Here is a 27,623-nt window from a genome sequence, read left to right on the forward strand (position 1 = left end):
TATTTAAAAAAAAATCTTTAATTGGTAATTTTGAAAAAAATTCAAATAGACAGCACCCCTTTTAATGATTTAAAACATTTTCAAAGCTTTATGAACTCTCCCTGTTAAATGAGGCTACTACTTTACACATTCAAAGAGGTCTATGCAGCTTGAAAATGGACTCAAAATCCAGGAAAAGAGGCCATATTCTGTCATACGAAAGCAGTTCCAGGGCTTTAATGAATCCAGACAATTTACCAATAAACACAGTACATAAATTAACTTGATTTACTGTGCAATCTGCAATTTAAAATCTTCCTATTCTACCATCTTGCCATTTTTATAGTTTATCATAATAAAAAATGAAAAGAAAGTGATATCAGTCAATACTACAGGATTCCATATTAGCTTTTCACATAAACCAGGTGCAAGCAATTAAGAATATGCTTCCTGTATTTTTAAAAAGCTTTTTGTCTCTTTTCTTTTATCCATTCAGTTAAAAAGAAAATAAATATTCCGAGCTACTCTGTACAGTTTGGGATTTTTGCTGCCTGTCTTGACTATCTGGAAGCATCAGAGTACTTGGTGTCTTGTAAGGCCCATTTGAGCTCACATTAAAAGAGATAAAATTTTCATAACAAGTTATGGGAGTGATACTTCTAACAAAACAAATTTTAATTGAAATTAACCCAAATGCAAACACATCTTTCAATGTTAGTTTTGGTATACCCATTTCAAACCCATAGCAAAATCCATCACTTGGACTAAAACTAAGGTGACATTGTCACTTTAAATCACAACTCTGTATTTCAGCAATTGGCATCTCATGAAGTGGTTGTGCCACTTGCAAAATATTCAAGGACAATAGTAAACAACATCTACAACCGTCCCAATGTAATTTAAAGAAAAATTAGGTTCTCTATCTCTCTAATTTTTTTGCCTCTTCAAATACTGTTAACATTCTTTTTCACACATCCTAGTTTCTCCTCTTTCGATTTTAATTATATTTTCTTCTTTCTAAATTAATCCTTTGTTTGAATTGCTACTTTTGAGAGGAAAAAAAAGAGTTGTACAACAAACAGCTGAATATTTGCCAGTTTGCTTTGGGTCTTTTCATGTTCCTTCTCAGAGGCCAGATCTGACAAGGTGCTGAGCATCAGGCAACTCACTAAAAGTTGAGGGTGCTGAGAATATCTCAGAAGAGCCTAGCATATTGCAGGATCATGCCTTGCACAGCAAGTTCTCCAAGTGATGACTATTTATGTTTCACTGAATAGACTTAGCATAAATTTTAACAACTCTGATATGACTGGGATTTTTTTTAATGGGCAAAGAGGAGGCATTTTTCATGACCATATCACTCAGCACTTTGAGAATGAAGTGTACAGCAATGCCACCCAAAATGTCTGGCAAAGAACCAGATGTCATAGTAACAAACACACAAATACTGGAATACATAAGAGGCAGTTGCAAGGTGTATAAGCTCCTCAGTGCTGAGAAGGCAGCCAGATCACCTTAAGTCCTGCCTTAATCAAATAATAGTACAAAACAAACTTGCACACAATAACCAAACAACCACTAGGATGACCCTCAAAGTACTGAACACTTTGTACTACTCAGCTGGGTTGTATTTTTTATGTTACAGATGCAGCATTTAGTAATAATCTAAATGTGCATTCTAACTAAAAAGAAAATTAAATCTCTTTTTAAGAAATATAATTTTAGGATAAAATTCTCACCATTTCAATCTATTATATATAGCTAGTATATATTTTCTGTTTCTCCATCTCTTGCAGATGAGCACTTACAATTTCTTTCCCAGACACAGTAAAGAGCCACAGAGGCTGCAGCTGGACCCGAGTAGCACCTGTATCATTCCAATCTGAGCTGTGCTGGACACTGTGCTGGGAGGGCATTGCTGCCCCTCTGCCAGCTGCCCTACCCAGGCAAGGCTGCAGCAACCTGGGAGGCTGCTCTCACGTACAAGGGCTGTGTGACATGATCTGTCACTGCAGGACAGAAACTCACACAGCCCACAGTTACCTTGGGTTAACTTCAGCAAAGGCTTACTGAAATATTTGTTCTTAAAAGCTGTATGAATTTCTCTAGGATTTTCCTTGATATAAGAAAATTAGGGTTCAGTGTTGGTAGTCACAACTGTCCCTATCCTAAGTTAATTCATGGATGCTGTGCTACTTTTCTATTCAAATGTGTGCAGTCAGGTTTTACCCACTGTACCTATACATATCAGACAACCATGGAATCACAGACTCAAAAGACTGTTAGGGCTGGAAGGGACCTTAAAGACCATTTAGTTCCAACTCCCTTGCATGGGTGTGGACACCTTCCTCTAGACCAGGTTGCTCAGAGCCCCATCCAGCTTGGCCTTCAAGGGATGGGGCATCCACAAGTTTTCTGGACATCCTATTCCCCTGCCTCACCAGCCTCACAGTAAACACTGATATAACACAGTGATTTACGTCTACATATAATAGTTTAGCTATAAAATAACTTCTAAAAATACAGACCCTTTCATTATGAAGGATCCACCCAAATTAAAATCTTACCCTCTTCGTGAAACCTGAATCAATCAGCCCCTCCTGATAATAAAATTATCAATACAGGCAAAGATATATTGTAGAAGCAGTGGGTCTATGGGCATTATAGGAAGCTGAAAAAACTTGTATATGAAATGGGGTTTGAGGTGTGGTTTGTATATAAATAGCATTGCCTTCATTTTTGTTAACTTCATGTGAACATCTTTTAATAACATTTAAAAATCATACTTAAGCAGTGTCCATGTGCTTCATCCACCAGGCCCACAGCAAAGTCCACAGACCAGAAACAGTGCTGTAAACCTCCCCCTGAATACCAGAAATCAGGGGCGTTTCCAGGGAGCTCTTGGTAAACATTGTCCTGATGACAGAACTGCAGTAGCTTGCCATGCAATAATTTGTTTAGAAAATGCTAGCAGTAGGTTTCCATTCAAAAATGAGTATAGCCCTCATCTAATTACAGAATGACTTTCCATCTCAAATGGAAAGTCAATATCCTCTCAAATATATCCTCTCAAAATTCTATACCTACATATATAACATTCATTAACCCTATCTATCACAAAAATCTATTACGATGTAGCTGTGTAGAAGTTCAAGGCAGAGAAATGGCAAGCATTTATTCTGAATCTACACAAGCAAAAGGAATAAGAAATACTATGTCAGAAAGCAAAAAACCGAACAAACTAAAAGAAATATTGGGAAAAGTTCTTGCTCCTAAAACATTCTTGCTCCTTTTGAACTACTCAGCTTATATCAGAAAACACCAATAAAAATACTTAACCCTTCATAATTTACTCAGTTTCAGCAATTAAGATTTTTTCCTAATCACAGTCTTTTTGTGTCTGTTTTGTTCTTTTCTAAACATAAATGCATATAATTTTTTTGAGTTTAGGATTTTCCTTTATCACATCTCTTTCATCTTTTTTATTGAACATAATTTCTACCGCTGGTGCTTTGCATACTTTGAGCTTTCAACAGGTTAGACCTGAGTTTTGTATTTCCTCTTTATCATTTACTCATTTGAAAGAAAAAAAAAAGGGAAGGAAATTGTATTTCTAAATTTTTTGACATCTTACTATGTCCACAAACTTTTTGCCATACTCATCTTAGTAAGCCTCTCAAACTTTCCTTTAATTAACCTATTTACTGTTTTGTATTCTGCCTTCTCTCTTTTTGCTTTACATTCACCAACTGCCTCAAATTATAAAGAAAAAAGTGAACTACTTTGATTAAAAAGGTGCAATAAAGGCTGAAGAATGTTCTATTTTGGTTTAGCTTCTTAACTTGTTTTAAATCATAATAAGCAAAATTAAAAGCAGGCACTTGGACATCAATGCAAGAACACACACACACAAAAGGGAGACTAAAAACCTTTTAAAACTACTTTTAGACTAAATTTTAATGAAAACATTTAATATCTGAGATATCCTTCATGATAATTAATGTCTGTCTTTCATAGTGTACTCCACATGTAGATCACAAGGCATGGTACTGATGAAGCTGGGTAACTGAAATTTCATAGAAATGGCACCACAGAAAGGTAAAATGGTGCTCAGCCATCAAGTCAGGTACACCTGAACCTGCAGCACCTTGATGCTGTATCTGATTGCCAGCCCTGTCTCCTCCCTGGTTCTGTTTTCTTAGGTAAATTGCTGAGGTTGGTGAGTGAGATAGGAGATAAGAGGAAATCTAGACCGCATTCTAAAATTAATATCAAAGTGACATATTGAGGTCTTCTCAAGTACACAGTCAAACTGGCTGAATGTGGGACCTCAGCAAGAAAGCACTGCATGGATATGGGAGCTGAATGGAACAAATTCCTCAATTATACATGATTTCTATGACTTTATTGTAATCTAAACTTAATTTGGACTTTTCCAAATAATAAGCCAATCTAGAAAATTAGCAGAAAAGCTAAATTAAGATTCTTGGGAGGGCTCTTGTAACTGAAGTTTAGGCAAAATCCTGTTACAAAACATCTGCCTAAAGTAGTGTAATCACTGTCAAGTCAGAGATTATACTGCGTAAACATTATATTAGGGTAAACTCACTGATAGTGTCAATGCTTTGTTGGTTTTGTGAAGTTTGATGGAATTTTTAACAAGTTTGCTGTATTTTTCTGGGTTGTTTCTTGTAATACTGTGTATTTCAGTTGATACCCATAAAAATCACAGTGGTTTCCCCTAAATCCCCTTTCCTTATCCAAAACTGACATAACACATTCTCTCAGCAAGCAAAGCTTCTGGCGAATTTTGTGATCCTTTTTAACAGTCTTCCAGCATCCGCATGTATCTATAAATCAGGCAAAATTTCCTTTTGTCTTGTGAATTTCAGGCATTAGATGGTCATCTCTCCTGGAAAGGCTCCAGATTAGTTTGTTCTGTAGATGGTTCACAGTGGAGTTCTCTTTTTTAATAACTTCCTAATAAGTAGATCAATGTACTTGTTTCCGCTGATTGAAAGAGCCTCCATCAAGGTACAAAGGCAGACTAAGAAGCCTTTTCATATTTCATCTGATCTCAGGTCATTGAATTGATTCTTTATATAATAGTGAAAGGACTTCAAGATTCTGTAATTAACAGTAAGGGTACTGCTAGCACATGATCTTAGCACTGTCTATATCAAAATGCCTTTTTTTTTCTTGTGGCACTGCTTTAACTAGCTGTTCCAAAGGTTTACCAAAAAATGTGTGTTTCTGCCCTCTGTGCTCGAAAATTGCTGTATCAATGGAATTATTTTCCTCTTGCAATCACACTATGAAAACACTTGCTTTTGATCAGCTAACTAAAAGGTTAGTTTTTACACTGGCTCACAATTAACCTAGATGTTATTTTAATTTATAGTCTTATCGTTTTTCTGAAGAATTCCAAGATTCTTAAGACATCACTAGGTTTGCACTGGGACGTATTTTTTAATAATTGTATTTATCATTATGTGTCATTAAAATGAAAATATCTGAAGTGCTTCAAAATAACATTCACAAGAATTTGAGAGTAAATGACACTAATCATAAGAGCACCTCAAAGTGTATAATTTAACAATACACAAAATAAGGAAAGCACAACACAGAATTCCCATATCAACTCAAGTTCTAAAAATCTGTATTGGAGCCAAGATACCTGGTGTCTTACTTAAAGCTCCAGGAAATCACTTTCTAAACACTAAAATGTTAAAGATGCAGGATGTAGCTACTGAAACCCTTCTTTAGGGGCTCAAAACAGTTTCAGGGCACTGAGTCAGCATTTTTGATAGGGATCTCACATTAAATTGACCTTTCCTGGTGAAAAGATGTATTACCTGTGAGCAGCTGCTAACCCTGCCCTGACCTGCCCTGAGTCCCAAGGCTATGAGGTGTGACTGTTTCCTTTCCTGGCGGCTGCACTTTCCCAGCCCATGCAACTCAGATGCACATTGCCAGCAGTGAGGGAGGCCATGTGGTCAAAGGGGAGAAAAAAGGTGTAAGAGAACCCTGACTTTGATCCTGATTGAGCCACTGGAGGGATGTGTGGCTATGAGGAACTTCGTGGCTTCTTTGAAACATCATCGAGTTTCCTGGTCAAGATAAGAAACCCAGCTCCAAAAACCATGGCCACACTGGCCAAGGTAAGCATGACATGTAAATAAATGAAAAGGAAACAAATCTCTGGGTTTTTTTTTTTTTGTGAAATAGTTCTAAAGAACACTTAGTGAGCCAGCCAGGGCTCAGGAAATGCAGGTAATTGTGCTCTGCAGATATAAAAGCAGTGACAGCTCCCCTCTGTCTTGAGCACAGATCTACCATGCAGCTAATGCTCTCAGACTCCTGCAGGAGAAGGTAAAGGCTGAGCATTGTTTACCATAGCCAGGCAGGAAAGGTTGCCTATCCACCAGTGATTGAGCCCCAGCAGCACTGGCCTTTCAGACAGAAGGAGGCTGAGCAGATATTTATAAGTTAAGCAGCCTTCTTGTTCCTCGAGGGGAACACGCCCCTCAGCTGAAACATGAGCAGGTTGCTGCTGAACACCTTCCCCTCTAGAAGCCTCTTCTCAGGGGTAAAGTAGTGGAGAGTAAACAGAAAGGTATATAAATGTAACACATTTCCATAAAATGCAATAAAACATATTTTGAATCTCATAAATGTATGACCACAGGTTCAGATAAACCCATTGCATCAATTATAATAGCACCTGTGTACTTAAGAATACACTTAAATGATAGTTTGCTTCAGAACATACTTTGAAGAAAGAAGAGAACTCTATTCATTTTTGATCCTCACAAAGTGCAGTTGTTTTTGGAAAGAGGATTGTTAAAAATATTAATGTTATTGGATGGAGCAGCACAGTTTACAGTAATTGCTACTGGAGTCTGTCTGATGATTGGTCGTCAATATTTTCACATGAGACTCCCCACAAAAAAATGTGCTCTTTAGCCTGTACTAAACCAAAAAAAAAAAAATACAGAGAATTTGGGTGAGGAACTGGAGAGTATCATTGTTTCATTTAAAGTGAAAACCACTGCAGTTCCAGAGCTAGCACCCTGACTATTTGTCTGTGTATTCCCTGAAAATAGAGCTGGCTTTGGATTGAACCATCTCTCGCCAGCTATACAGAGGGGAAGTGATGTCACTCTGAAAATAAATATAGAAATGGGTTTTCTGGAAATATTTATACTTTGTTCATGGATAAAGTGCTGAATGTACAGCCAAGGAGAGCCCACTGCTCAGCTTGCACCACTTGAAAAGAGGAAAGTTTTGAAATTTGCAAAGATTCTCACACCAGGGACTTTTTTTTCTTTTAAAATAACTGACTCTTGACATAACCTTGTCTGTTTTAAAGGCCAAACATTTTCCTTACTCCCAAGTGCTTTGTGAGCCTTAGGGACATATTGTCCCTGGCAAAACTGGGATAGCAATATCCTGGGAACGGGTGATTTCCATCAGGGACAAGGAAATCGCTCCAAACCACATTTCATTCTGGTTACAGCATTTTAATGAGATTTGCAAATCCTTCTGAGACAGTCGCAAGAAACATTCAGCCCCAAACCCTCAATCAGAATCCTGAAAGTTATTCTAATGTCTCAGCAGAAGATGGATCTTAGGACTCCAGTTTGGCTGTGATATTTCTTACATTATATTTAGCATTGATTAATTAGTGGGTGACTAAGTATTGACCTCTCAATTAATCCTGAAAGAAGTTGGATGACTGGAAATACCTCACAACATTTGAGAAGTGACTCCTTAACTGTTTACTGGAAAACAGCTTCCAAAAATCTTCTTCAATAACTTCCAAACCCCTTCATGATATGGATTTCACCTTAATCAAGCCACTCATGTTCTAATGAACACATAATTCCCTGTGAGAATATAAGTGAGTATTTATATGGGAAATAATAAAATTTTAGCTAGCAATACAACTCTTAATGTGCAATAAGAGTGCATATATGTGAATGCAAATGAAGACACCATCATCTACTTCTCTGTGGTTATGCCTCAGTCACTAACAGCTTGTTTGCAAACAGTGTTGCATAACTCCATAAGATGTTCCACTTAGAGTGAAAAAAGCAGTTTTTTGAGGACAGGATCAATAACACCAAAAGGATAAAATAATAAGGGGCATAAAATAATTGTTAAAGAAACAAAGGGTTAAGAGGTAAATCTTTAGGGTAAAAGCTGATTTAAATTTCATCAGAAATGAACTGTGATTCAGATCATGCTGTTTTTTCCAGTTTACACATTTTGAATTAATGTAGCATGGATTATGTTGCATAAAACAATGACAATACATGAATTCTACTCATGGAAATTACTCATCCATCAGCCAGTGTCAGGTACATTCAGAAGCACATGCTTTAAGTTCTGCACTGTAAGTTCAAGTCATTTGTATGTGAATAATGCTAGTTGTGAAAATGAAAACAAGAAGAGATAAGGAAACTTTGGGATCCTTCTGCTGTGACTTCTCTTTGACCCAGGAAAGAACAATGAATGTTTGCTTTCCCTTGGAAGGGGTGTCGACAAGGCTACACAAACAAAGAAGCAGAAGCTCAGCTGGTGCAAATTAGTACAGTTGCACTGACTTAATGGAACTGCATCCTTTTCCCCAGCTAAAGATGTGGACACAAATGTTAAAGGTTCCTCTGTTTTAATTCTTTCAGGACAAGGATCAATCATGAATCCTTTCACAAATCTTCAAACAGAACTTTTCCCAAGCAGATTTTGCAGACCTGAGTCTGATTTTCTATTTCTTGAATGGCCCAAAATATTTGATTCCCCTCATAACTGTGCTTTTTCCTAGTCCAGTTTCCACATAATTTTGTTGATTCTGTAGTACTGCAGTGAAAATAGCCCTGTCAGTCCTTCCAGGTCCTCCTCAGTTCGCTGAGGGAGGGAATTCAAGGGGCCCTGGCCATGCATGCCCATATGCTTCCTTCTGTCTCCCAAAAACTAACTACAGTCTCTGAAAATCAGCAGGCAAAGGCCAAACCTGCATCTACCTCAACAAAAAGACAGCACTCTATTTTTAAGCATTCCTTTCAGATGGAGATACCACTTTCATTCACCTAAAACCAGAAAACAATTAAGTTAGATCATAAAAAGAAAAACATTTGCCAAATTTTACTGCTGTCTGAAGATCTATCTCTTATATGGGCCTGAAGTGATGTCGTGTTTGCCTGGAAACTGAACTGTTTTTAAACCAGTAAAAGAATGTTTGTAATAGCTTGTCGTTCTCGTCAGTGCTATTAGTGTCCAGTAAACTCTCTCCTTGTAAATCCATAGATGTCAAAGGTTTCTGGGGATCTTTTCTAAGCAAGTGTACAGTTTGGCACAGTGTCTGATTGGGCAGAGGTGAAGGATCCTGGTGTACAGGTCTTGGATACTGCCTGGGAGTTTTCTAATGCTGCTATTTGGCAAATGCATTTTGGAAGAGAGCCAAAAGAGTGCTCTCCTCTGGCTCTGGGAAGACTGGTGCTCCAGAAGAAATCAATAGAGCCCAGTAAAAACAGAAGAAACCAAATGAAAAAGTCTGTTAGTGACTGTATGACTTCTGGGCTTAGATGTGCTCTGCCATAGCAGCTTGTTTTTACTGTTCAATAATACTCAGATAAACATCACTGTTAGAAGGATTATAGCAAAGAAAAACTTATAAAAAATGTAAAAGGGAATAGAAAAAAAAATTATAAAGAAGACTGAAACAAGAAGGAGGAAACAAGCAAAATGGGAAGAGCAACCTGACTGGAAAAGCAGAATGTCTCATGACCAGACATGGACACTGGGACTGAATCTTTTAGAATAAAAACAAGACTGACCCATTAGAAAACTTCATTTTCAGAAGAATAAAAGAGCAATGTTAATTTGAAGAAAGCATTTTTCTTGAGGCAAGGACAGCTGGATGCTTTTTGTTAATAAAGCAAGATCTGTTCCAGGCAGAATTCCCTAGCAATATGTGTCTCTGTCTGTATCCCCTTTGCAAAGGTCCCACGAAAACACTATTAAATTACTGCTTGCCACTCTAATTTTGATGCTTTGCTGAAATTCAGAAAATGGCTGCCAGCCTAAACTGTGAACTGCTTTAAATCACTCCTATCCAGGTGATGATGAATGCTCTCTAGATTTTATCTGTAGAGTGGAAAAAACAAACAAGAATACATTACTCAACTCCTACAATTTTTTAGAAGCTGAAATTCATCTAAAGGAACACTTGAGTCCTGTCTACCCCCCACTGAACTGATTAAGAATTTCAGCTAAATAAAGAATGAAGGTGAGACTGAAATGCCCATGTAATCAACCTTCACAAAAAATCTAATACAAAGTTAAAACTCTTTTGAGATAAGTGCAAACATGGGAGCACTGAAATAACACTGAAAGAAATGAAGGAGGCTTTTTAAAATTCCCAACTTGTGCTTTCCTCAAAGTGTAATTCAAAACTGATTAAAAGTATTAAATCCTTTTTATGCAAAGGGTTAATAATGAAAATTCAAATAGTGGTGTGGTGTCCCATGGATACTCAATAATGAAAATTCAAATGATCATTTCTTTAAGCCTTTTGTGTCCCTTTTCTAGATAATTGGTTTTTTGCCTAATTTTTGAGGCTATTTAATAACACCTCCTGCTAGACATTTCATGTAAACTCAGCAAGAGGAGGCATCATGAGTAATAGAAAAGACTTCTGCTCATTTTAAAGCTCAAATTCATACTTTTCTTAACAAAGGAGATCCCCACTGTTAGAGTTTGGCAACCAGCGGGCCAACTGCATTGGGGAAGATTGGATTAGGGGGGCAGCTGACTGTGCAGTAAAGTCTCCACTCCAAAGCAGAATTTTTATGTAAATTCCATTACAATTCATGCTTTTTGGAGATAATGAAATGGATACAAAACACTTCAAGGTTTCCAAGTCAGCAAAATAATGAACAGGGGCATTCAGAAAGTGGATTTAATACACTTTTTTAACACTGGGACCCTTGCGTGAACAGGACTGGCATCTGTTCAGTGTATCACATGGAATTTACTTTGAATACCACTGTCTAAACCCCATAACTTTTCAGGCTATTAGTGATGTGTGAACATCAGCTATCAAGAGTTTTCCTCACTTTAAGCTCTAATAGGCTGTATCATTTTCAAGTGTTTGCCCACAGGCAAATTTTACCAAAGGCAAAGTGTTTGCCCACAGCCAAATACTTTTTGAAAATAGATTATTTTCAACTCAACAGCTTTACACAACTGTCTATGACTATGGCACAGCATTTTTAATCAATAAACAAACAAGAAAAGTCTGGGGTCAAGGGAGCTATAACTTTGTTCTCTCACATAAAGTATGGGATTTGATTTGTCAGTATTTGCTCTGATCATAGTGGAACCAGAACCTGGATGCTTTGACATTTCTTCAAATTTGTATGTTCGCTGATTACAAAATTAAAATGTGTATATATTTTTATATTTTGTATATATTTGTAAAAGTGTGTGTAGATAAACATGTGTAGGCACACACTAAGCATTTTTAGACCAGAAATACCCTCAAATGTTGAGTTCTGCCTTTCAATCCAGCTGATATGAATATCTCTGCTGTAAAATATGCAGTAAGAATACTTCCACACACTGAAGTGCCCATGCCATCAGGTCTATCAATCACCTTAAATACCAGAAAACTAAAGACATCATGGGAGGGCCAACACAGAATACAACACACATACACTACTTAAGAGCTCTGCAAGGCCTTTGGGTACTTTTCTTCTGTGGTTTGTGTGTTAATTTTAGTATTGACCTGCTATTAGTGATAGTCAGGTTCACAGTGCTCAACAGGGATATCTGTTCAGTAACCACATTCAAGGCAAAACTGTACTGCTGATACTGTTAGTGTCTTTATGCACAACATCCCCATTGATATAAATTCTTCTCTTAAGAGAATGGAGAAAATATTCACTTTTAGGAGCTGAAAGAAGGAAATTATTAGCAAATATGTGAACTATAGATATAGAAAGATTAGCAAAGTTCAGAAATTGTAAAATACTGGGGCCATTGATGTCTAAAGTAGTACTCTTCCCTCTTGGTATAAGTTTTCCTTCAGACAAGCATCTATTTATTTAAATAAAAAAGGAATATCCACAATAGAGTTTTCCTTCAACACATAAAATCAAAATAGAAACTAACTAGTGTTCCAAAAATGTTTCCAAAAAGGAATCGACCAAGATTTGAACCACAATTGAGTTTGTATGATGTGAACATTTAGCTATTAAGTTTTTTTATTATGATTGATGAGGCTAAAAGGTGAGTTTATGAATTAAAGTTTGCAAGCTCTGTTGTTTAATGAAAAACATTGAGAAGCCACAAAAAGCAAAATCTGAGAAACAGCTATTCTTATTGTTTACCACAAGATCACACTGGTCATATTGTATCTTTTAAGAGTAAATGTAATAGGCTTTTCTGAAACAAACAAAAGCGGTAACAAGCTATAAACAAATTTGATTTGTGGGGCTTTTGTGGTTCCAAGTTGTTCATTTGGTTATAATCACATACCTTGCTTTTCCTAGGGAAATATCCAACCAAATACACTCACTTCAGGAATAAATAGGAAAGTAAGAAGCAACAGAGAGAGAGAACACACGTCAGGATCCTGCCCTGCTTCCACTGCAGTAAGCAGCAATTACTCTGGAAAGTGCTATTAAGCTGAGTACTCATGGGCCAGGCTCAGCTACCCACATTCAGGCAGACTGAACACTCTGGCCACCAGTGAGTCCTCCTGTGTGCTCTGAACACCACCACACAGTGAGCAGTTACTGATATGAATGGTCCTGCTGACTGCAATATAATTATGGAGACGACTCAGGGTGGGTCCAGCTGGTATCAAAATCAATCTCAACAGGAATAAGGATGGCAGGATCAAGTCTTCTGGGCACAGCCAGCTCACTTCATGCTATAGCAAAACACAGCAAAAAGCATTTATGCCTGATAGACTAAAAACTAGGATGGAAAAAACCCTTTTAATTAAGAATGATAGGAGTGGAAAATCTTCTTCCTAGAAGAAAATAAGAATATACCAAAGATATAAGCAGAACCAAAAGAACGCTAAAAAAGCCACTCTTTTTTCCGTGTTTAGGAAATGAATAGAGCTGAATTGCTCTTTGTCACAGCAATACAATACTGTCTTCAGGTGGCCATTGTTTCCATGTCACCTTTGAACCACACAAAACCCTCGTCAACATGCTCCTCAAATATTCTGTTGTTTTCTTTCAAGGAGTGATTTATAACACTTCCCAGCATGGAATGTGCCACATCCATTAAACATTAATACTGAGTTATAGTTTTCTAAATCATAGCTATCTGCTTTGTAGTCTTGTGCATGACTTGTATTCCAGGAAAAGAAATATATATTTTTCTGTTCTGTCATTTATTTATTCAGCACTGGGCTCTACTGAAATCTCCTGAAAACAATGAGAAAATGTCTTTTTGTTTGTTTTTTAAAAATACCTGAGTTTGCTTGAAATACACAGTGAGAGACAGTACAAATATGAGTTACAATTTGATAAGACTTGAACTGAGGCCACAGCACAATTTGTCATAGCTAGGACAGCTCATGAGAGCTGCCAGAATTCCCTCCAAAGGAAAAAGCCTACAATGACCTTATATGGGAAGATGGGAGAAATCCAGAGAAAGCGAGATTTTTATTTAAACTGGAGAAGAACAATGGTTCTGACACAGAAGAGAGATGTTTCCACTGGACAGCTGGTCTCCAGCTATCCCATCACATCCACAGGTACTCCTGCCTCTGATGCCTTTTCTGAATACAATTTACTAAATCACTTGAGCAGATATTTAAAATTATGTACAACAATAATGCCATTTAAATTAAAATGGAAGTAACTATGTGTTTAAAATTAGACACATGCTTAAATATAAGGTAGAATGAAGCACACAATCCTCTCACATGATATTTTCAAGTTGTCCTTGAAGCTCGGTCAGTGACAACACATGCAGTCACAGAGCAATTCCCAACACCTCCCCTGTCTTGTCTGAGGCACTGATTCCAGGGCACTGGACCCTGGATCCACGGGGAAGATGACTGCAGCATGCTGGAGGCATTGGCTTCCCTGAGCACTTTTTGCTGGCTGTGCAGCAGAATCTGCTGTGTTCAGAAAAATGCATGTCTTAGGGGAAGGATTTGGAACTAATGCACTCCAGAGCATTCTTAAACTCGACTAATCAAGTGATCAAAGTATTAATTATTACTTGTTTAGGACATCAGTATTTTCCCTCAGTGTAATCTAAGCACAATCTTCCAGCTACCATCTAGTTATATTGGACTCCACTCTTGACCACCCAGCACCCAAAGTATGGTTAAAGCCTTGGTGCCTAGTAGAGCACTCAGGAATTCATCTGGAGACCCTGGGAAGCCCCAAACCAGTGTCTAGCACATACTGTTTATTGTCAATTTTGTAATCTATGGTAGTTATTACATTTCAAATACAAAGAAGAAGTCTGCACTATATAATGTGAAAGAGAAGACAAAGCAATCCCATCTCAACATGTGCAACAGACAGTAAAAGCATTTCTCTACATGCACATGAGGAAATTAACAGCATTCCCCACACATTCATTCAAAGCAGTGAACATGCTGTGCTGGATGCACATATACATCAGAGAAGCAAAATTGCTTTAAATAATCAAAATACACAAAGGAACATTTTCTGTGTGGCTGGAAATAACCCTGACAAATGTTAATGTTTTGCAAATGAAAAACATTCTCTAAGAAGCAACATAAAAAAACAAAGCAAATTTTCAGATGCATACAAAATAAGCTCCTGTATTAACCTGTGTTTCACTCCCTAGGTGTATACAAAGATCACTGTGTGATGAACAAGTACATTCAAACTCCTTTTTTTTTTCCCCCCTGAATTATGAATGTATTTTGGCAAGATCCAGAGAAGGTCAACAGCATGATTAAAGATATGAAGAAGTTCCATATGGTGAGATACTGAAGAGGAGTGGACTACCTGAGTATAGAAGCAGATTTTGCTGATGTATAAAGTAATGAATGACAAGGACAGACCTGTGTACTTTTCCCTGTGTATATCAACAGACAAAAGAATTTCATCCAAATTAAGGAACAGCGTTTTTAGTGTCTCTGCTATTACGTTACTCAGCATATAATTAATCAGTGAAATTCGTTGCTGCAGTAAAATACTGAGATAAATTGATTGCAAACAGGATTAGTCACACACGGATAAGACCGACATACTGATTAAGACTGGATAGGGCTACACACAACTTTCATTTCTTGGGCTACCAGTTTTGATTCCTCAGAACACAGCAAATGCAAAGTCCAGAAAAAAAGCTTTGCACTGGTATTTTCTGGGTAGGGGAGAAAAAGCTACATACAGTCTTTTGTCATGGTCTTTGACAGGTGTGGAACATCAAACAAGAGGGCTTACTTTACTATGACAATTTCTGTAATACGGTTGCCTACAACACTTTTTTTCCCTAATTGAGAATACTGACAATATATAATAAGTAAATAACAACTGAAATTGAAAAGCAACATTGAGTTGTAGCTAGCGTTTACAATAAATGAAGCTCAAATCCTGCTGTTATGTTTCTGACAACTTTAATAATAATAGATCATCTTGTTTTAGTTGCACACTGAGAGGGGGCTGCAAGGTGTGTCACCCACAAGAATGACTGATGTGTTATGCTTATCACTTTAGAAGCAGAACAATCTGAATTCTGCTTGCTAACTACAGCGCAGTGCAAATTACCCCGACAGCGCTGTGTGTTCTTTCTATACCTTGCTCACAGGCCAGGATTGCTTAGTCCCAATGTATTAATAAGTAAGTGCAAGTTTTTCAACAATCAGCATTTTAGCATTTGCATGCAAACTCTCATGCTGCGTAATTATACACAGTGCTGGCACTCAAATTAATTAAAGCTGATTTCTCTGTGACTGCAAACTGGTCATATCCCCAGACTTGCTCTAGTATGAAGTCATCACCCTATATTCAACATGACACTTTATGTCCCTAGCATTCTTAGCAATGCTAATATGCAACAACTGTAAATTAGGCAATATTTTACACAGCAGCTGACAACCACTGGTTAGTTGTGGAGTTCCTCCTCCCCCTCCCCCCGACACTTTCCACATAAAAGTAAGAAACCAGTTATTTCCATTGTGCTTGCTTTGTAATTATCTGAACTAACAATGTAAACAAATTACATACATTGTTTCAACAGATACTTGCCCGTGTTTGATTAGGGGTTACAGAAAACTTATAAAACACAAAACCCAAAAACAACATCAACAATGTTTGTTTGATGCTAACATGCAATTAGTCTCTGACAATTTCAATGTTAATTTAAAAACTCCTTCTCTTTCTCTTTTTCTCTGAAATGGCTTTTTAGTTTTAAAAGGCGTGCTCTTGCCAGGCAAGAATAGGGAATTGAGGAGGCAGAGCAGAAGAGCTGACTGTTAGATTTCAGGACTCCTCATCAAATAAAGTGGAGCTGCAGAAGAGACAAGTCTTTGCAGCAGAGACCCATAAATGCTGACTTCTGGGGCAGTGCTGAGTTCCAATTTCTTTCACAATAAAGTTGCCTGCTCTAACTTTATAATTTGGTTGAAATAAGTCCTTTCTTAATACATTTTTTCAGCAGAGATCTCCTCTGAGAAATTAAAAGATTACCGTGATCTTTTATCTTACAAATATGACTGCAATAGGGCCATTCTCCTATAATCTTCAGAAACAGAAAAGAATACAATCAAGCCCATTGGTATTTTGCATTTACAAAATTTCATGCAGACTGTTTCTTCAGCCACAGAACTGAATTACTCCAAGAGAGTTTATGGCTTTATTTCCTTGGAGCCATAGACTGCTCTTGGTGCAGAGCTGCTCTTCTAGAGCTTCTCCTGTTTGTACCAGTAGATTTACCATAGTGACTGACAACAACAGTCATTTAAAAAATGCTCTGACTCTCCCACTAAAGTAAACCCCCAAGTAAGATCAGATATTTTTTTTTTCTCTCCACATAATTTGGTCCTCAGAAAAGGCAGTCAAAACACGACAAAAGAGAACTGTACAGGTTGATATCATAATAGTTTCTTTAAGATAACATAAATTATAAAGAGAATTTCTGTATTCTAACAGCAATAATCAGCATAGGAAGTTCTCTTCCCTCAGTTGACACAGAAACTGCTGAAATACAATGAACAGATCAAAGCCCACCTTCTTTATCCTGAATTGAAACACTGTTGTGGCTGTTATGCTCCTTCCTTCAGTGTTGAGCCTGTTCAGCTTTAGTGGATTTAAGGTTCATTTTCATCACTTATAAAAAAATATAAATCAGAAAAAAAGGCATGTTGGCTCACATTGTTTTGACATGGTGAGAACATGGAAATGCTAGAAAGACTTATTTTGGGTTAACAAACTGGAGATAAATGAAACATAGAGTGATAAATATAGACTTGGCAAATATTTGCAGAATCAACTGAGCTTAAGCAACTAGAATATTTAGAATGCCTTTGATAATGTTTTAAAACTTAGCAGTAGCCTAAGTTCTGTGAGTTCCCATCAAAATCAAGAAACTAGGCAAAGGCAAGAACCATTCCCATACCCTTCTAAATGTTTCTTTTCAATTGCTATAGTATATTCACATACTTTTGCTCTCTACTTGGACAGGCCAGGCCCAAAGACTTGTTTCTATTAATGGAATCACAGAGTAAGCTGAGTTGGAGGGACCCTCAAGGATCACCAGGTCCAGCTCCAGGCCTTGCACTGCGCTGTCCCCAAGAGTGACACAGACTGCTCAAGAGTATCCTGGCCAGCACGGCTGCAGTTCAGATAACACTAGAAGCAAACAGTATTTTGTAGCATTTCTTGTGTATTATTCTAGGACCATAATGTTGTTTGAGCCCTGTCTGCAGTGCTAATTTCTACAGGCTGTAGAAATCTACCAACACTGCCAATGCTCCAATGGAGAGAGTAAAGCCCCTCACACGTGTAGATGGAGTTTACTCCTGGGGAAGGCATAAATCAATACCAAAAAATGATAGACTAAAGGGAATTATTGTGCAATTGCCCTTCTTCAGCACTGGAGATATCATTCTTGGTGGTTTTGAAAGCTCAGGTTTATGGTACTGGCTATAAATGCTATGATCTCCATTAAATATTTCAGAAGACATTCAACATCAGCAATAAATTCAACTTGCAACTGGGGTAGTACAGTTTCAGCAGCAGAGTAAGAACAGGATTTTGGCCACAAAATCCTTCCTGGATTAATGCTTTCTCAAAACTGCCAGTGAACTCAGTCCTCTAATCCTCACCCGGTGTTCCTTCACAAACCTCTGTAAACAGGACCAATTCAGGGTGGATCCTCAGGTTTGCACACACCCCATTTTAACCAGATGAGTTGGAATAGACAGGAATGAGACCAGAGGTCAGACTCTGATACCCACACTTCACCCAGGCCCTGTGCATCCAAGGGGATACAGCAGACACAACTCAACAAAAACATGACTTCAGTATCCAGTGCTTCTCTATTCTGACAGGGGGAAGACCTCTTGTAAGTGCTAAGAAAAGGCGAGATACAGATGTAGATGAGTCTGTTCACCATCTCTGAGCTTCACAGGCATGTCACTACCAATCAAATGTGTACTAGAATTACTTGGAAAGAAGTCAACAGTCTGTGCCATCATGCTCCAGAGTGTGCTGCTTTTCTGAGGGAGCTGAGCTATATGAAAAAATGATAGGCACTGTGGGGCCATTGAATAAAAAGTATTATGTTGTTATTACTGTTATAAAGAAATAAATAGATGATCACTGAAGTGATCAAGTAAGCTAGTGCCCTTCTGAAGAATTGTTTAGCTATGCCATGTGTGTCTGGAGAAAAAGAAAAGCATGCAGTATAGAGACCTTTGATGAGCCCATTTAATTTTAAGTGCAGGAAAAGCTTATGATTCCTGAGAAATTACCAAAAACTTTGCAGACAAATTTCCATCTCTTCTAGTTCATTAAAAGAGACGTTTGGAAGACAAGGGCGCTATAATCAAGGACATTAGGTGTAGAAGCTCTCCAAAAGGATGGTGGAAATAACAACACATGAAACAATAGCTCTTTGTTGGTTCCAGGTGCTGTCCATTCAGTTAATTTTAAAAGAACTATTAGAAATCCAGAGTTGGAAAGACACAGATTTTCTAATCCAGTAACCATGATTTCCTTACAGGTGATATGTGACCTAGAGCACAACAACAGTGTTTTTGTGGTACACCTGAGAAACCTTCTATTAGACTAACTTTATGGCTAGTTTAAATAATTTTGAATAAGTTTAAATAAGTGAGGTGCAAAAGTTGACCTGAGGTGTAAATATCAGAATAAATGCCATCTCCAGGAGCTCTCATGGATGAGACCAACAACTCCACAGTTTACCACATAAAAAACATGTTGAACACAGCCCAGGAAAAAACCTCTGTTTTTTCAAGGTAAAAAAGCCCTGAAAACCTCAATGTATCTTGTACATTAATCCAAAATGTAGAGGCTTAGAAAAGAAGCATGTACAGCAAAGTAGCCTTTCTAGCCAAGTAATAGAGTTAGTAATAGACTGTTTACCCCAAGGACACTCTGGGATTACTCTATTTTGCCATGTACAAACTGAGAAGTTGCATAACAACTGATGAAAAAGACATCAGTTATTGATCATTCAGATAATAAGGATTTCTGGTGAGCTTAAAACATAAACAGGTCAAGAGTAAAGGAGCAAGATTTATTATACTGAGTTTATATTACCAATGGGACTAAAACCAGCAAGCTGCTGCTCAGCTTTTTACTCTCTTTCATTTTCATGTTTTGCAGCTCAAGAATCTTTCAGTTCTACATAAAGTTAACTTCAAAGCTCTAATAAGAGAAGCTGACAGAGAAATTGTTGAAACTGATTCTGCAGCTCACTCTTTGTGACTGAGCAGATGCATTTCTAAATTTTCCTTCCCATCATTTACCAGCTCCTTCTCCACTAAATTTAGGATTGAATGCTCATTTTCTGAACATTTCCCATTCTGTTGGGTTTGTTCCATGCTTGAGAATCAGTAGGTCAAATGTGCTGCAGACTATTTTGTTAGACTTGTTAAAATCAAATTGAAACTGTATGATTAATGATATGACTCATCTGTGTTGGTTTGTTTTTTTTTTTTAACAGGAAAGTAAACAAGTACTTGTCTAAAGCTCCACCTGCTTTGCTGCTGTTATGGTGCTGTGCTTATCAGAGAAAACAATTCCCCCTTCTCAAGGCTGAACTAAAATTAGGCTCCACCTGCAAGATGTTAGTGAAATCTTACACAGCTGCATTCCAGAGACAAGACCTACAGATTGCTTTTGGAAAGCACTGCGCATTTCTGGCAAAATCAAAATCAAACTTGTTAGCTTTTTTTGCCTAACTTTTCAAAAATGTATTATTAATGATAAATGTAATTATTATCACACTAATCATGCTGATAAGTAATCTCAAAAATAGATCCATTTAAAATGTAATTTTACACCCACATCCCACTGTATTTAACCACTTCTTTGCAAATGCAGGCAGTAATCATAATAATACTTAGCACTTAGACAGCACTTTATTCATTTATAGACACTTCTGTGGCACTCATCACCAGAGTAACTTTATTTTCTTTATTATGTCTTCAAAGTGCTGCACTGACATTAACAAATTAATCCTCATGGCACTTCAGTGGGAAAAGAATAAGTCTGATCATGTACTATTTACTAAGCAAAACTCTGCCCTTACCCACCCCCAATAACCTTCAGCTCACTAACAGAGTGAATATGAACACTGGAACACAGATCACAAGGATTACAGAGCCCTTAAAACATACTCAAATTCTAACTTTGAAGGGACAGGCAATTGCTACCGAATTTAATAGTAGAAGGGTCTAAATTTTATTCCTTCCCTTTCTTACAATAATTCTTTCTGGCAAGTGAATGCTAAATATTCCAATGTATGGAATTGTTGGAAGTGTCTATGTAACTGTAAATACAACAAACCTAAAACAAATCACTGTTTCCTATAGCAAATGGGAGTGTGTTATGTAGAGCTTCTCTTTGCAGAGGTGATGGGCTTTTAAGACCTTCATTTATAAAGACAGCTTACGTATATTGGAGACTTAAGTGAAATTCGTGTTGGTTTTCATTCTCTGTGTTTGCAGAAAGACAATTGCTTGTCTGAGACTTTTCATAATAATTTAAATGTGAGGTGGATTAACTAGATGTAAGTCAGTTAATACAGTAAACAAAATATGAAAACAGATACTGTCTTGTTATATATTTGATAGCTCCTCTGCAGACAATTTTAATAAATGAGAAAATATACACTCAAAATCTCAGATGTGCAGTATCATTAACCAGTTGTAATACAATATAATTGATACCTGTAACTCATGACAGACCCACAATGGATAATTAATGCCACAATTTATTTTGCATGCTAAGATGCTAACATAAAAATAACTGAATCGAAATAGGCGACCAACTGCAGTGCGTGAGCAAACATTTTGTTTACCGTGTTTTTGTTTACCAGTTGCTACTGTTAAAATAGAGCTATAAAAGGAGGTTTAACTTTCAGCTCCGAGGTAGTGAACTCCCCTCTCTTAGCACACTACAGGCCATTAAAGACTTGACGGCCCCCTGAGACCGAGCAATTCTAGTGCACAATATAGCAAGTCACACAGGGCGGGTGGGAGTGGGCTGGGGCACTTAGATAAGTTTCACTCATTGCAGCAGCCCAAGGGAACGGTGCATCAAGGCAGCTGCACTGGCTCAGTTCATCCTGTAACTTTACACTATTTTCCCTCTAAGTCACTACTAATCCCTCGGGTTTACATGTTTTTTTGGGCAGCATCAGAGAAAAGCAGTGTGAAATTGCCTGAAAGCCTCTTTATAAATAAGACTTATGATACAGACCAGTTCTGTTGTTGAAAGACTGAAAGAAACGCCCTTGAGGATTGCAAGAACCATTTTACAGGTCTCCTACCGTGGTGTTTTTTGTCTCAGTCTAATGACTGATAACTTTAAAAAAAACCCCAACAAACAAACAACCATTCCCAGCTTCCTCTTTATAATTTAAGTCAACTCTGTCTGGTTTACTTTTGGTCAGCTACAACAATACATCCAATAGAAAATATCCTTTGCTTAGATATTTTGGCTATCTTGTTACTAACAAACTGACTCTTTTTAAAAATTTGTCTTACTCCCTGGAAATTTTTAACACTTTGGGACAAATTGCAACCTGCTGTGTGGGTGTGGTTTCAGTGAAGGTAAGAGAAGGTAAATCCACTAAAATATAAGGATTTGGCCCAGGCACTTCACATGCACATTTATGAGAGGCATATGCTGCTATTCTTGCATCTCTGCCTTACATTCTGTGCTACAAACTGAGACACAGTGAAGGACACCAATCCAAGGAGAAACTTCCAGCTGACCTTGCATATTGTTTAAACCCAACCTCAGTTGTTCCTGTGAGTTTGAAAAGCCATTTCATATTGGCAGAATTGTAGTTCAGGGATAAATGTTCATTAATCATGTAAAAAACGACTACAAGGTGACGGAAAAGAGGGATGCTGCTCAGTTTAGGACTTAGATGAGCAAAAAACCAGGTCTCATTTATAAGAAATAAACATAAATGGTGGTAAGATTTTGTTTGTCTTTGCTTCAATGTCAAAACCTAGAGAATTCCAAATTCTCACGGATTCAGTGTTTCAAATCACACCAAATGCATTATCTCCTGACTCTTTATCTAAAAACAGCCTTTAAAATTAACAGTCTCAGGGATGCCACCTAACACAGTACCATCTCAAAGACTTTTCCAGCAGCCACAGCACCTGTTTCTGCTGCTGATAGCTCTCCAATGAGTACCACACAAGAAACACCCCTAATGCCCACCAAACATGCAGAGGACCAGTAGTCTTACCTTTGTGAAAGCGCATTTGGAAACTTTGCTTTCTCAAGGTTCACCTTTTGGGAAAGTTTGTATGCAGCAGCTGATTATACAACAGCCTTCAGGGCTCTACTAGTAACATTTGGAATCAGTCATTACATTATGTAATATTCTCTGCTTGCAAAATAATTAATAACACAATCCCTATTTCTGAACTTAAAGTTTCTATTTCTTTAGTACTTATTTTATTTTGGATAGGGAAAAAGGTGTTGCAGAGATAATGATATCTTCTGTCAATCACTTTCAATAACAAACTTTTTTTTTTTATTTTTGTTAACATTGGTTATGGCATTTGAACCACACTGAAGCAATTGTAAAACTGGCCTACTGACTTTCCACTAAGTAAAGTTTAAAACATTCATCTTTGAATGACAATTTGTTTCTTAATTCTAGCCGAAGATTTTGACAAATATATTTATCTTTTAACTATAGTGAAAGGGTTACTAACTTCAAGACCCTTTTTTAGTGGAAGAAATAATGAACCTCCATAACTACACCTATATGGACGCCTATATATTGGTACCAGAAACCTTGATTGGAAATTAGGTGGTGCTTAGGATAAATTTATCCTTTAGACAGAAATATGGATGAAACAAGTGCAAAACTATGTATGCATTGATGGTTCATTGACCAATTTGCCATTGATTCTATGATAACCAGCACCAACTCCATTATGTTTAAACCTACAAAGTTCCTTAGCAAACAAGCTGAAAAGCCATTGATTTTTGATAATTTTTTGTTAAAATCAGAGACAAAAATCCTGTCCAGTGGAGTTCATTCAAGGCCCTCAAAAGCAGAATGAGATGCAGAACTGATTAGTGAAAAATTAAGAGTTTCATCCCAATAAATTATCCGAGTACTTGCTTTGGAATTACTCTGTATTTTCTCACAAATTACCATCTATATGAAACAGTATGAAATGGAAAAGAACTAATTAGTGTGAATGAATATAACTGGAAGATAGAATGTCAAAAAACAGTATACTTCTAATATTTTTCTGTGGAACAGATCCTCTTATCATAACAAATGGAATGTATATTTATTTAATGGATGAGCATATCTCCAAAAACTACATTGTTTTCAAAAAGTGCTCAAAAAGCAGTCATTATATGTGGCAAATGTTTGGATAATTCAGGTAACAGAACATTTTCCCATTTTTTTTTCCAGCATCTTTCCCCCATGCTAACACGAAACACTTGTTAACACTTGTAAATTGTTCTTTAGGGAAGGTGTTCTCCTGTTTAGACTCAAAGAGTTTTGAGTTTGCCTGGAGAACTCCGTGAAACTGTAAATTAATCTGAAAAATCATATCCAGGTTTATCGGGCTTAATAGCTAAAAATGTGATGGTACATTAGTGAGCTTTACTCCTACTTATGGTAAAATCAATCATTACAAGGCAACCTTTACTGTTTACTTCCATTATCCTCTTTGTACATGGATTTTCTGAAAGACATGCTATTTCATGCTCTATACCTGCTCTAAAACATTGCAGGAAGAGATCAATGGCATGGCCTTGAATGCTTTGTTTATCACAGAATTTTTTGGAACAGAAGTATGTTTCCATGTGGCAGAAGTTGCTTTTGACATGCAGATCAAGCAAGACGGTCAATACAGAGTCTTCCCTTTCCGAGCATTCCAGTCATTCCACAATGGGACTCCTCTTCTTTCAGCTTCTCTAGCCCCTGGTTTCCTTTTGTACCTGGTGTCTTACCATTGCCTCTTTGGCACAAATTCCTTAGCAAAGACATTTTCTGAATTTGATCTCTCAAGCACAGTTTCTTCCTTTCCTTTCCTTTCCCTTCCAAAAGATTCTGTGGCAAAGTCTTTACTCTGACATTCTCTTTGCCATAAGTGGTTGTTCTCAGATGCTCCAGTAATCCGCAAATTGGTGCAAGCTTTTTTATTTCAGCTGAGAATGAATGAGGAGAATAGTAAATCTGGATTGTTTTGTTTCAACAATATGCCATGGCCTTTTCTCAGGAGAGAAGAATGGTGAGGGAAACTTTGGGCCTATTCATTAGTTTGACTGATATTTTTTTCTTAGTTGACAGCTAGCACTGGGAGTACTTCAAAGGTACTAAAGAAGGAACAGAGGGCCAGCACATCCATTAAATCCATTTATTTAATAAACCATAAAAGCTTCAGTGCATGAGTGAGATGTCTACAAGTGCATGGAGCCAGATTTCTCCCCAACCTTTTACTACCACTGTTAGGGATCAGGAGAAACTGGAAATCATAAGCTTTTTGAGAATAGCAACACTTTGACTTAAATAAACAACACTGCTTATTTATAGCAATCTGCATAGCAAGTCAAAAAAAGCCCAGGTTTAATACAAACCAGTCAGACTTTCTTGAGCCTGACTTTGAGAGAGTCTAACACAAGATGGACATCAGTATGTAACATGTATGTAACATCCTCCTTAGCAGCAGTATCAGCAGGTTTGGCAGAGAGCTCTCACAAAGCTGTACTAGATCAGAACTAGATTAACTTGGCTTTACACTCCTATTTCTTGAGAGAGTCACCTCCGGCACTTATATCAGCATTCACATTCCCCTTGGTCCCTTGGCAATTGGAAATTGCTTGAGGCTAAATGGATATTGGAAGTGTATGTAAACTCACTTGAAGGTCTTGGCCAGTAAGACTTTGATGAATTGATGGGAACCAAGGTGGTGCCAAATCCAAACTTTCTAGAGAACCTTCAGGTGCTGAATTTGCGGCCTGAAAATATTTACCTTAGATAAGTTATCACAATCTATCTATTGAATTTTGCTGGTATCTTGTCTGGTGTGCTACTGTGGCAAATGATATTACAGATCACTTCAGGGTGACGAAGAAGAGTTTTTGTTTCCTTTTGAGGCTCACCTTGAACACTTACTACTGAGGACAAAGTGAATCCAAGACCCAGTCATACATGCATCATGTAACCAGAAGGTCTGACTGTCACCTACCAGCTGTTACCAGCTGTTGGGCCACAGGTGTAGGTCAGTGGGGTCAGTCACTCCACTGAGGTACAGCTGTGGCTTCAATACTGAACTGATGTTGACCAAAACCCAGCAAGGAATTGCTTGGTGCTGCTGTCCCAGTTCTCCTGTATTTCATTATCTTTTCTGTATTTTCTTTTGAGACTAAATGGGTGCTTTCATCTTGGCTGAGGCGTGCCAGTTATGTTTCATACTGCAACTTTTCTAGTTTATTTTAATTTGACTGCTTTAAATTCTTTGCTTGTGTTAGCAATATTCTCCAGGTGTGTGCTGGCAGTATTCTGAGAGGTCTTTTGTTGTAATATATCAGCTGACTTTGAACTTGTCACTCTTAAGACAAGAGGTAAAGAGCATACCTGAAATTATGATGCACAATCTACACCTCACACATGACTCAGGAGTTCTGTTCGACTTTTTAGAGGAGAACAAATCTCTGGCTTTAATTTTGCAAGGTTCTGTGCACTCTCCAGAGTGTTGGTAGCAGCTGTTAACTGCCAAATGCTATTTCCAGGGTTGTACCTCCATTAATCATTGTGCAGGTGCATGAACAAAAAGTGGTTTTCTGGCATGATAAGGTGTTCACTTCAAGAAGTTGAAGTTAGACAAAACAGCTATATTGATGTTAAGTCTATTCAATATGAAGGGCCAAAAAAATCAGCACTTTTCTCATGAAAAGAACAAAATAATTTGTGACAGAAATATTACAAGTTTTAGGATTTTCATAAACGGTTCTTGTTTTTTATAAGGGAGACCACAGAAAGAGAAGTTCTGTACCTTTTAATATAAAATATTCTCATGCGTTCCTAGTACTCACTGTGGTAGTAGTCCCTGATTTATATTTTGCAGGTGTTATTTTCCAAGCCAGGTCTGAAGACTGGATATTATTTTTCTCAGAGCAACTACAAAAAACTGAATAGCTGTTTTCTATATTGGAAAAAACAGCCCCAAATCCATTTATATGGGTCATGTCACATAGTTTATATAAGGTAAAAGTAATCTTTCATAAAAGTTTGTACAGACAGCTCACTCAGGTTATTCTGAAGTAAACATCCCATTAATTGTTTACACAGTTTTGTGTCTACAAAAAAGTATGTGATGTAATACATAACTTTGGGGCTCTAGCCACTGCATGCACGTAGGCAGGACCCAAATAATCTTAATCAGAGTGCTTGTGATATTCCAGCAAGTCTTCTTGCCTTTCATGCATGGATCACCATAGGCTAACAATGCAAACTTTTAGTGAAGTCTGTACTGGTATTTAACATTTTCTATGATAGAAGAAATGTCAATGTCCTGTAAATGAAGTGCAGAACACTGAATACTGTTCAGGATGGGATTCACAAAATTAGAGCTGGAAAAAGCTGAGATGTGATTTCAGAGACAACCTTCTCCAAGCACAGAACAAGCACAAAGAGGTCTCTCACAGTTGCTCCCTATTTTGGCCTTAGGCAGTGGAGCTCACCTGCCTGGTCCTGTAATGTCTTGTAAGGAGGCTTCCCTATCAAAACTTTCTCTGGAGGAACTGATCTTGCCTTTAGCATATGCCACCAGAAAATTTCCTGTCACTGTTGGGCACCCTGAGTCTGACACTTTAGAGTATTATCTGAAGGACAAGGCTCTGCCCCTAAATTAATATTGTCTAACTTATAGCTAATGTTTTCATACA

This window comes from Melospiza georgiana, chromosome 9, assembly GCF_028018845.1.
Source record: "Melospiza georgiana isolate bMelGeo1 chromosome 9, bMelGeo1.pri, whole genome shotgun sequence".
Lineage (NCBI taxonomy): Eukaryota > Metazoa > Chordata > Aves > Passeriformes > Passerellidae > Melospiza > Melospiza georgiana.